A 10,422-nucleotide genomic window follows, 5' to 3' on the forward strand; every position below is an offset into this window, starting at 1 on the left:
AATTAATGATGGTTAATGATAGGCAAACAATTTTTCAAATCACTTAGATTGTCCGGGGAGACAAAAACAACAAATATTAAAAAGTAACAATGTGGAATAAGTGTGTAGAATGCCCTGGATGGAATTGGATGGATGAAGAGTCAACCGTTAGAATAAAATTCCCAAGGACGTTAATTACTTAGTCACAAATAAACCTTAACAAGCATTTCCAACAAAAAGACGATGAAAAATGACTAAATTTTGTACACTTGACTAGGATTTTTTAAAAGTTCCTACAGATCGATAACCTAAAATAAGATTTTTGTTCGACTTTTTGTTAATATCAGCGTTCGACTGGCTCGGCGCTATTTAAAACGTTTGATCAAAAGGTGGTTTCTTATTCGAACTGAACGTTTATTCAAGTTCTGTTCGTGACATACCACCATAGCCATTTTAAAAATCCTCGACGCAAATTATTTCCCAGGGATTCAGACTACCCAAGATAGTGGAAGTAAGTAGGCAACGTTAGATGTACTACAACAAAATGTAAGTTTACTTAGGTCTACAAAATCCAGACGACACGAGTTGTTACAGTTTTTTGACGCATTTTAAACGCATAACTCATCCGCCTATCTAGAGACTTTTCGTACGTCCTTTTTTATGGCATATTTATCTCATTATAAATTATTGACCCATTTTTTATGTTCCGGGTGCCATCCCGGATTATTCGCACTATATTGCAGTTTGATATATCAGACTGTTTTCAAAAACATATCCCATAGCTACTTTAATGTAACCAATAAACGCCCAAAATCCTGCCCCATCCCTCCCCCGCGCTTAATTCACTCATTTCACTTCCCTCCATTTACTAATTTATTACGGAAAGCTAATTACTTTACTATTTTTCCTGTTTAATTTAGATCTGTAATCCAATTGAAACAGTGTATTTGAATGCGAGTAATATGAAGAAGAGAATGCATGTTACATTGCATTTAACTCAGTAAAACAACCCTAAGACTTTTTTTCGAAGTATCCATGTTTAATACTTTCCCAAACCTTACCCTACCATATTGTTGTGAGCAAAAAAATAGAAGGATGGTTTGTTTTTATTTTTACAATAAATAATTATTTTTTTTATGCAAAAATAGTTTCAACATTGTCTTAGTCATCTTGCTTATCCTTCCTAATATCTTAGCTAGTACCTAATTAGTACACCATACTTCCCCTTATAACTACATTGGGATGTGTTCTCAAGTAGGTCTCTCCCCCCTCCCCCTTCTACCTCTGCTTCGACCCTTCCCCCTCCCTCCGATATTCTCAGAACCTCCTTTCTCTTTTTAGTACAAGAGGAAGGTTAGCAAACAAACGGCATTCAGAAAACTGAAATCGGGATATATAGATATTTAATTTAGTAAAGTCGGTATATAAGGTCAACAAAAAAAGCATTTTTAAACATCCTTATGTCTGAAAGTAAGAGCGCGTGCACAATTTTGTGTATTCATGCACGTCGTTTTTGATTACAACATTACAAGAGTTAAAAATATAGCTATACATTATTTAAAAGTTTACCATATAAAGATTCCGGTTTTAAGTTATAACAAATTTATTTCAGTAGAACAATAATTTCGAAGATAAAAAACTTTAACTAAATTAAAAATTGAAAGTGTATTTTAATGTATGAGTATGGCGTAAACATACGTTGCATGCCGCCATATTTGTTGTTAATTAGCTATTGACGAGAAAATCGATGGTATTGTGTTTGTGATTTTACTCTGAATTTCGCAAATGTAATTTATCATATTTTTATAGCGTGTCAAAGTCAACTTCACACAGGTCAGTGCACTTTAGTATTGTTTCTTAAAAATATTTATAGTTTTTTCAACAGAAACAACAACAACACACATTTCACAAAATCTAGTTTGTGGGTATTGCAATGCCACGACAAAAGGGAACAAAAGAGTTATTATTCAATACTAGTCAGTAGCCCATTGATAAGTTCACGGGTTTGCCTGCCTTTTATATATCGCATTTTGTGTGTCCGTAGCATCCCTCCGTAGAGATAGTACTACTGTGCTACTATTTTGTGCTGAAACAGTACTGTGGTACAATTTTGTGCAGACACAGTCCTGTGATACAATTTTGTGCAGTGACAGTACTGTGATACAATTTTGCAGTGACAGTACTGTGGTACCATTTTGTTCAGTGACAGTACTGTGGTACCATTTTGTTCAGTGACAGTACTGTGGTACCATTTTGTGCAGTGACAGTACTGCGGTACCATTTTGTGTAGTGACAGTACTGTGGTACCATTTTGTGCAGAGACAGTCCTGTGATACAATTTTGTTCAGTGACAGTACTGCGGTACCATTTTGTGCAGTGACAGTACTGTGATACCATTTTGTGCAGTGACAGTACTGTGGTACCATTTTGTGCAGTGACAGTACTGTGGTACAATTTTGTTCAGTGACAGTACTGCGGTACCATTTTGTGTAGTGACAGTACTGTGGTACCATTTTGTTCAGTGACAGTACTGTGGTACCATTTTGTTCAGTGACAGTACTGTGGTACCATTTTGTGCAGTGACAGTACTGCGGTACCATTTTGTGTGGTGACAGTACTGTGGTACCATTTTAAAAACCATTTTAAAGCTCTTGTAAATGTTACTTTTTATAAGAATATAGGAATATATAAAGAATAATAGTTTTTGTATGATGACGTTGAGAAAATGTTCGAACCTTACATTTTGTTGTAGTATAATAATAACACTGTACTTGACAATTTTTATCTCCTATTATTCATAATACGACAATGGGGAATGGGTAAGAACAGCTATTTCTCTTCTATGGGTTGGTATTCTGTGTATTTTACACGAGCGTCTTACACCTACGGAAGAACGCACAAAAATGTAGTTTGCAATTTTGATATCAATTCTGTCTGACAGTACTAACAACTATGTGAGCTAAAAATACAATTGCTCTCCAGGAACTGAAATTGAAGTGCATTGGCCATTTTCCAGCAACCTCATCCCCAGGAGTTCTTGCCTTTTTGACGTCAGCTGGAAAAACCGTGATGGTTAGAGTATCTGTTATGCGTTTGTCGAAAATGCCAATTCTTTTCCATTAGTGATTGTTAAGTTCCAGTCTTGAATAAAAGAAAAGAAGAGGATAATTAGATTGTGTTTACCGATGATGTGTGGTCGCTGTCATGTAACAGGGGAAGGAGTCTGTGAACTAGTACTTTTATATACTTTTATATACATTTTCGGACAACTAAGACGCATGCTTTATGTCGAGAAAACAATCATCTTTAGAGCAAGTCTCAGATAATAGTTTTTACATAAAACGAATGTATGCGGTATATCTCGTATTGTTTCTGAGAAAGATAGCAACTGTCCTGTGGACGAGGTTGTAACTTAAAAGCTTGTTACCTAGAACAATCTAGTTCCCATGGTTCTTCTATACCTATGACATACCGTCTGGACAACTCCAAAGAAGTAGTAGCCAGCATGTTGTAGGCGTAGAAGATCCTTGCGAACGAGGTTGCACTTAAGGTGGCAGTAACCCTTTATAAAATCGGAGATATTTTTTTTTCACATAATTAGTTGCTAAATATTACTTTCAGACTAACTATGCATATTTCTTTCAAAACAGAAGTCAATGAAAAACGTGAAAGGTACTTATTTTCTTCTTTAGTGTATACTTATAAACGAGTATATCTGCTGACTTAGTAAATTAAAAATAAACAAAGCTACTTCTCTGTGCCTGAAGGTCAATATTTTCAGGAAATGATAAGAAAGTTTGTATAGATAACTCACTGACTGTAAAAAATCCATCTGTTTAAATGGCTAAGAAAGGGGTTGCTGCCACCCTAAAGGGAATTTCAAATTAAGTAACATTAAAGCTTGATTTCCACTGAACGCCTTTTCTTAACACCTCTTAACACATCTTACCCCCTCAGCTTTTTTTCAAGTTTTATTTAAAATTTAGTGGAAACGTCGTTAACACTAAAAAACATTCAAAAATTTTAAACAAAAGCTAAGGAAGGCTCTGAGGCGGTGTTAAGCATGAAAATGTATTTTATTCTTAACACTGAGGGGGAGTGTTAAAGCCTAATGCAATACGTTCAAACTTCAAATTTTGGGATGTTAAGTTTTTGTGGTGTTAGTCTTAACACTAAGGTGTTTCAACTAACACAACAAAACTACGTTGTTGTGTGAAAAAAGCTTAACGGAGTGCTTAGGATTAAAGCTGTTTTATCTCTGTACTATCTGTTATTGTCTTTATGAAATATTACGAGGTAATGAAAAGCATTTTAGTACAAATTGGTTCGCTAACCCCCTGTAAGGTTGTGGAAAGCGAGACCGCATATTAAAAGACGAAAAGTAAAATTACAGTAAGGTTATTTCTCTGGCGTTTTTATGGATATTCATACAATCTCTATATGATTTAAATTTAACGTAAATCTTCTCACTCCCTCGTTCAATGTAAAATCTCCTTCCAATTAACGCTTCCCTAACGCTAACCGTTCCTTTACTAAACTCCCTTCACCTAAACAGCCGTTTAATATCCCTTTTTATCCCTTTTGTAAACCTTTTTTTATAAGCAACATCTTATAAGCAACATTAGGGGCATATTCTTCTAACAACGAAACAAATTATAATCGACAGTCATTGTCAAACGAGTAAAAAAAACATACAACAAAGATTACAAAGAGAACAAAATTTTCTGACACTTTCTCTATTATAAAAGTCAGTCAATTTTATACGAGTAAGGTGTTTTAGGTGGAAAGTATATTTCGACCAGCCTGACTATGCAAGTGAACACTTGAATTTGATCTTCTCAACAAGATAGTAAACAAACAACAACTACGAAACAGACTGGCCTGTAAAAGCAAGAAACTCGAACAACTTTGAGCCTCACCTAAAATTTTATGTTGCTTATAAGCTTATAAGAAAACGTTTCCTTTTTTGGAAGAGATATATGTTCTGCTAACGCATTTACACAAAGTGGCGTGCACTTTATCACAAAGGTTTTGGATAGTATCATCTAACTGCTTCTTCCTTCAGCTCTTTTTGGTTGATCATTTCTTAGTAGGCACACATTCTTTGGTCGCTTGTATACAAGCGAGTTTTCGTAGATAGCCTGTAAAAATTGAAAATAGCCTTTGAAAATCGAAATACTCAGTCTTGTAAAGCACTCATATTTTTCCAATGTTCTAACTTGATATCATCAGAATTCAACTTTCCTCTCCGACAGCTTCCTCATTTGGAATTTCCAATAAATCTTCAAGGGATCTTCAGGGTGAGCACTTCGTGGGTGTCTTTCTACTTTCAACTCACTTTTCTCAATAAAGTAAAAGTCTTAGCATTGACTGCTTACAATTCCATTTTGAAATAAAAAAAACAACTCGTTTGTAAAGAAATTTTGTTAAAAAAGTTAATGCAGCGAACACGTAGTGGTAAAGTAGAAGATCAATGCGTCAATTGGATTTCGTAAGGAGTTCGGATCGCTTTATGGCTTTGTTTCTAGTAAGAACTGGACACTCGGGATCGTAGGACGTCTGGTAATAGTCGTTTCGACCATAAACTGACCACAATACCAAGATTTTGCTAACTGTTTTCAGAAATAAGATAGTTATACAACCTAAAATGTGCAAGACTTTATAATTTCAAACTTTTTGCGAAGTTCGTTTCGTGTATGTCAAGTTGAACGTGTCACAAAAATAGGGTACCTTGTAGAAACACCCAATATGGTTCATTATGTCCTGATGTGTGTTATATATAATGTCAACTTTGTCATCAATACTTGAATCATAACTGTCGAAGAGAAAAACATATGTTACTTTTTCATAATGTTTTTTGCATGTCTTTTTCGAATTTTCAGCAAAAATAAAGTAACGAAGACTTGGAAAATTAAGGCTCATTTAATGTTATAGCATTTTAGAATATAACTTTTTAAAAAACTTAAAGCTCGCTCGTCGGGCCCAACCATGGTCACGTCATTAAAATATGACCGCTTCATTACTAGTCGACGGCCCTTTTTTTTGCATAAAGGCTTTGAAACATGACAGATTTTATTCTGTCCTCAATGTGACATTCATAAGAATCCCACACAAGATATTGACAAGAAAATGAAAAAGCTCCAAGAACTTCAGGGATAGCTTAAACCAGTGTTCATTCAGGCATTTGGATGGAGATGATATTATGTGGCAATTTTTTATCTCTTTTTTGATTGCAACTGTCTCACGCTTTGTCCCTTTGGAAACAATAAATGGTGGCAATTTTGTTTCATCCGCCTTTGCTGGTGGGCGAACACAAGATTTTTGATGACAAGTTGTTTTTACCGTTACAGTCTTTTAGCCACTGCCATCAACTTCTGTGGAAGAAACCCTGCTGCCCAGACAGGAGTTTCGTCCATAGCTATATTATCAGCAGCTGTAATGGATTTTTTTGAGCCACGGATGGATTTTCACGGAACGACAGACTATATCATTTTATGAAGTATTTTAACCAGCCAGTACTTTCTCTTAAAATTTACACATGGTTCGCCTTCCTTCCACCCTGTCGACATACGTATTTTAGAAACTGTCGAAGGCGGAAAGTTTCGCGAAAATCAAAAATCACTTCCTTTGCAAGAGAAAATAGTTCGCGAATAGCCTCAATTCTCTTTTTTTTTCTTTTCTCTTATTTTTGATTTCCGCCGGCGAAGGCGGAATCTTTAATATCACCTGGCAAGATAGAGAGAGAGATAGATAGATAGATAGAGACAGCCCAGAGCCTGGACGCCTAAAACGTATCCAGGCTAAAGCTTAAATCCTCGTTTTGACAGATTTTTTTTTGAGAACGAGACTAAATTGAGTTTTAAGCCAATTATCAATTTAAGCCAAGAATCCTAACAGTGCAACAAATTGTTTCATTATCCAATGAACATTACTTTATATTAAAGTTTATAATCGAAAGTTAAAGCTCGTGCAGTGTAGCATAATGAAGGTCGTCTTATAATGGGCCATCTTTGATGTTATATAATTACGTCATTTCCTTCTGTACTACAATCTTGTAAGCACGTTGAATAAAGCTATGTTCAGCAGAACTAATTAATTATCAATGAATTTTAATTTAAAGAGGAATTGTTGAGGCTTGATATTTTTGGTGAAAGATAATGTATTAGAGCTATAAAATCGTGACATTTATGTCACGATTTTATACCTTCTTTCAGATTATTGCTAATGGCGGAAATCTTTAAGCCGCAGGGCTTCTTGTTAGTAATCACAAGTCTGAATTTATTACTGTTTCAAGGAATCGGGATATCTAAAAAATGTTTGTAGCATCAAAGAAGAATGAAAACACCAATATTGTTGTAGTTGATGATTGAAAAAGAAATAAATTACCAACTTTGAGATTTTCTCGTTTCTTAATATTTTCGAGGTGAAAAGACATCGCGTTTTACTGATTTATAAATTCCAAAGGTGTAAACTTTCGCGAAAATGACCGAAAAACAAAAAAGATTTCGCATGCGAAGGGTACTACCATTGAAGTAGGACCAGCTTTTTTCACGATGAGTTTTTGGGAAACACGTAGACCTTTACGCCGTATGCCATGGACCCACTCCAGAACAGCCTCATTCAATTTCTGGCTAAACGTTTTTCTTCCTCCTTTCTTGATGTGTTTTCTTTTTTTACTTTATTACTTTTTAAAGTTGTTGTCAATGTTTGTTTTGGTCTGCCGCCATTTACGAATTCTTTTTCTATCAAGTCTGTACTTTCTTGTACTTAAGTTCCCACACAAAAAACATTTTTTTATGTTAGATTTCAATAGCAAAAGTACCCCCTTCCTTTTACTATCTTTTCGTTAGTTTTGAATAAACACCCCTTCTAATTACTGTGTGACGAAATAACCTCCCTCTTGTGTTCTAGGGAGGGAAGACTATTTAAGAAGGGGCGCTTATTGAAAAAAAAATTTTACGCTGGGGCGGCACAAACACCGCTTGTATAGTTGCATCAATCAAAATCGAACAATCGACACATAACGGTATTCCTATAAAGAAAGGCGTCTTTTCTTACGGATCAAATAAATGATGGTATTAACTTGCGCAGTGCCTTTCCTCTATTTTTACATTTCGCTTCGGATTTGTCCCACGGTTTATGTCTATTTTTACCATAGGTTTGTAAGACGATCCTCATTTGCATGGAGACGGATTATTCTTACTGAATATTTCAACACATGACAAAACGTTAGGCATTGTTTGTGACGCTTGTTTTTATTAACGCCGGAGGTCTATTTCCGTGCTGGAAATTGCCGGCGAATATGACAACATACGTACTCTTGTTAAAAACAAATCTTAACGAAAATACTGAGATCAGATATAATAATCAAACAAGAAAACAAAATAATAATTTCTCCCACACACAGCTTTTGGCGGGAATATTGTGAAATGCTCCAGAAATGATGATCAAAACAGGAAGACCACGTAAAGGGAATTGATAAAAGAAAATATCATCTGAAACTATTATCTTGAACTTCGAATACGAATACGGTAGCAAATTAAGTTATTTTTTTTAAAAAATAATAATTTTTGTCATTTTCTTTCTACTGGCACCATTAATAACATAACGTAATGGATTTCAATATTCGATTAATTGTTAGAAACCTCTGCATTAATTCCAGCAGTAAGCTAAAAATATCTTAAGTGAACAATTTTTTGCTGGAAAAATTTTGTTACAAGCCTTATTTTCTCCATTGAAAGGACTTCAATAAAAATTTAGACAGGAGAAATTTTTGAGATTAAAAGTGATCTTGGTTGTTCTCATCTGCGGAGTTGATGAATTGCTCTTATTGTGAATTGCGAATATTTCCCTGACAAAGTGAGTGACGAGAAGAAAAAGTGTTTTAGAACAAAATATACACGTCATGGACCTAATGCTTTTGTGATTTTAGTTTCAAGAAATATCTCTATATATAATAGTAATTTCTTTTAATTCGTGTTTTCCAAACACTCTACTTTTTATGCGACCCAATAATATTGCAAACAAGCATGCAAACAAGCTTTCTTTCTTTCTTTCTTTCTTGTAACCTTATTTTTTGCTTTTTTAAAATAAAGTACATTTCAAATTAAAATTAAAGCTATTTCAGTCTCAGAGCATTTTTTTCGTCATTTTTAAACTTTCGTAACCTATCTTAGCGTCCCTGCCAAGATCAAATCACGCGACGTGATTCTTGATGCAGCAGAAGACCAAATTAACACCACTGGAAGTTTGCTACCTTTTATCCCTCCCAAAGAAGGCAGGTAACGTAATCTTTTGTCTAACAAAAGTTTTATATAAAAAAATTGGATTAGATAATAATCTTTTCACCTTATTCGGCCCGGAAAACGGGGTGCTAAAAAGTCACCCTCTCTCCTTCTAAGTCTTTTTACAATAACTTCTGAATCGTACCATTTTATAAGTTAAAATTTGGTGTCTTTTCGTGATTTTTGGTTAGCAAGCAAAAATATTTTATGTGACGTCACTTTTTTGTCATGGAGACTCATTGTTTATTAGGTCTTGTGGCGATACGATGTCTCCTTCGGTACTTCAAAGGAAGTGGTTCCACATTTGTGGCTTCTAATTTGTTACATAAAATATCACAGTTGGAAGTGATGTTTTGTTCCTTAAATAGAGTTTAAAGAAAAGCTGCCTCTTAAGACACGCAAGATTAAGACTTAATCTCATCCAGCCTCCTTTTTATCTACTTTCTTTTCTCATCTTTTCTCCACTAATCTTTCTGTTAAAAGACTTTTTGCCTCTTTTTGCTCGTAACTAAATGCTAAGATTAGCGTGATGATATAAAATGTTTTTTTATATATAGCAGTGATATGTTTATGATGATAGCACAGAAAAATACGGTCAGAAATACGCTTTGGAGATCGTTGTTAAGTTAAATTTAGAAGAACCACATGCTATGTTAATATGATATGTTAAAACAAAAACTGAAGATGTACGTTTATGTTAGATATTGGGAAGGTTTTATTGCGCATTTTTTGTCCATATAATTTACCTATATAATTTGTCTGTCTGTGCCGAAAATGTTACTACAGTACCGTGTCTTCAGGGGAGGTCTACCGACCAGTCTTATATAACATAGACATCTAATTCTTACATGGTACCTTTTGTTATAGATGAAAATTGTTGCTATAAAATGTAACCTTCCACTATTAAATTTGGAGATTCAGCGTGGTTGTTTTTTGTTACCTGGAAATTGAAAGAATATGTTTTGGAAGATGACGCTGGGTCAGTAATGATGATTTTGCAGCTAAAAAAATTGAACTCGCCTTTTAATTATTTTTTCTATTTATTTTGCTTATGTGGTCAATATAGAAAAATTGTTTTTGTTTGATTTAAATTAGGGGTTTGTTCTGAGATACACCGGTATGGGGTGACATACCGTAATATACAGGTAGGAAACGTATT

Source organism: Hydractinia symbiolongicarpus, chromosome 9 (assembly GCF_029227915.1).
Source record: "Hydractinia symbiolongicarpus strain clone_291-10 chromosome 9, HSymV2.1, whole genome shotgun sequence".
NCBI classification, from domain to species: domain Eukaryota; kingdom Metazoa; phylum Cnidaria; class Hydrozoa; order Anthoathecata; family Hydractiniidae; genus Hydractinia; species Hydractinia symbiolongicarpus.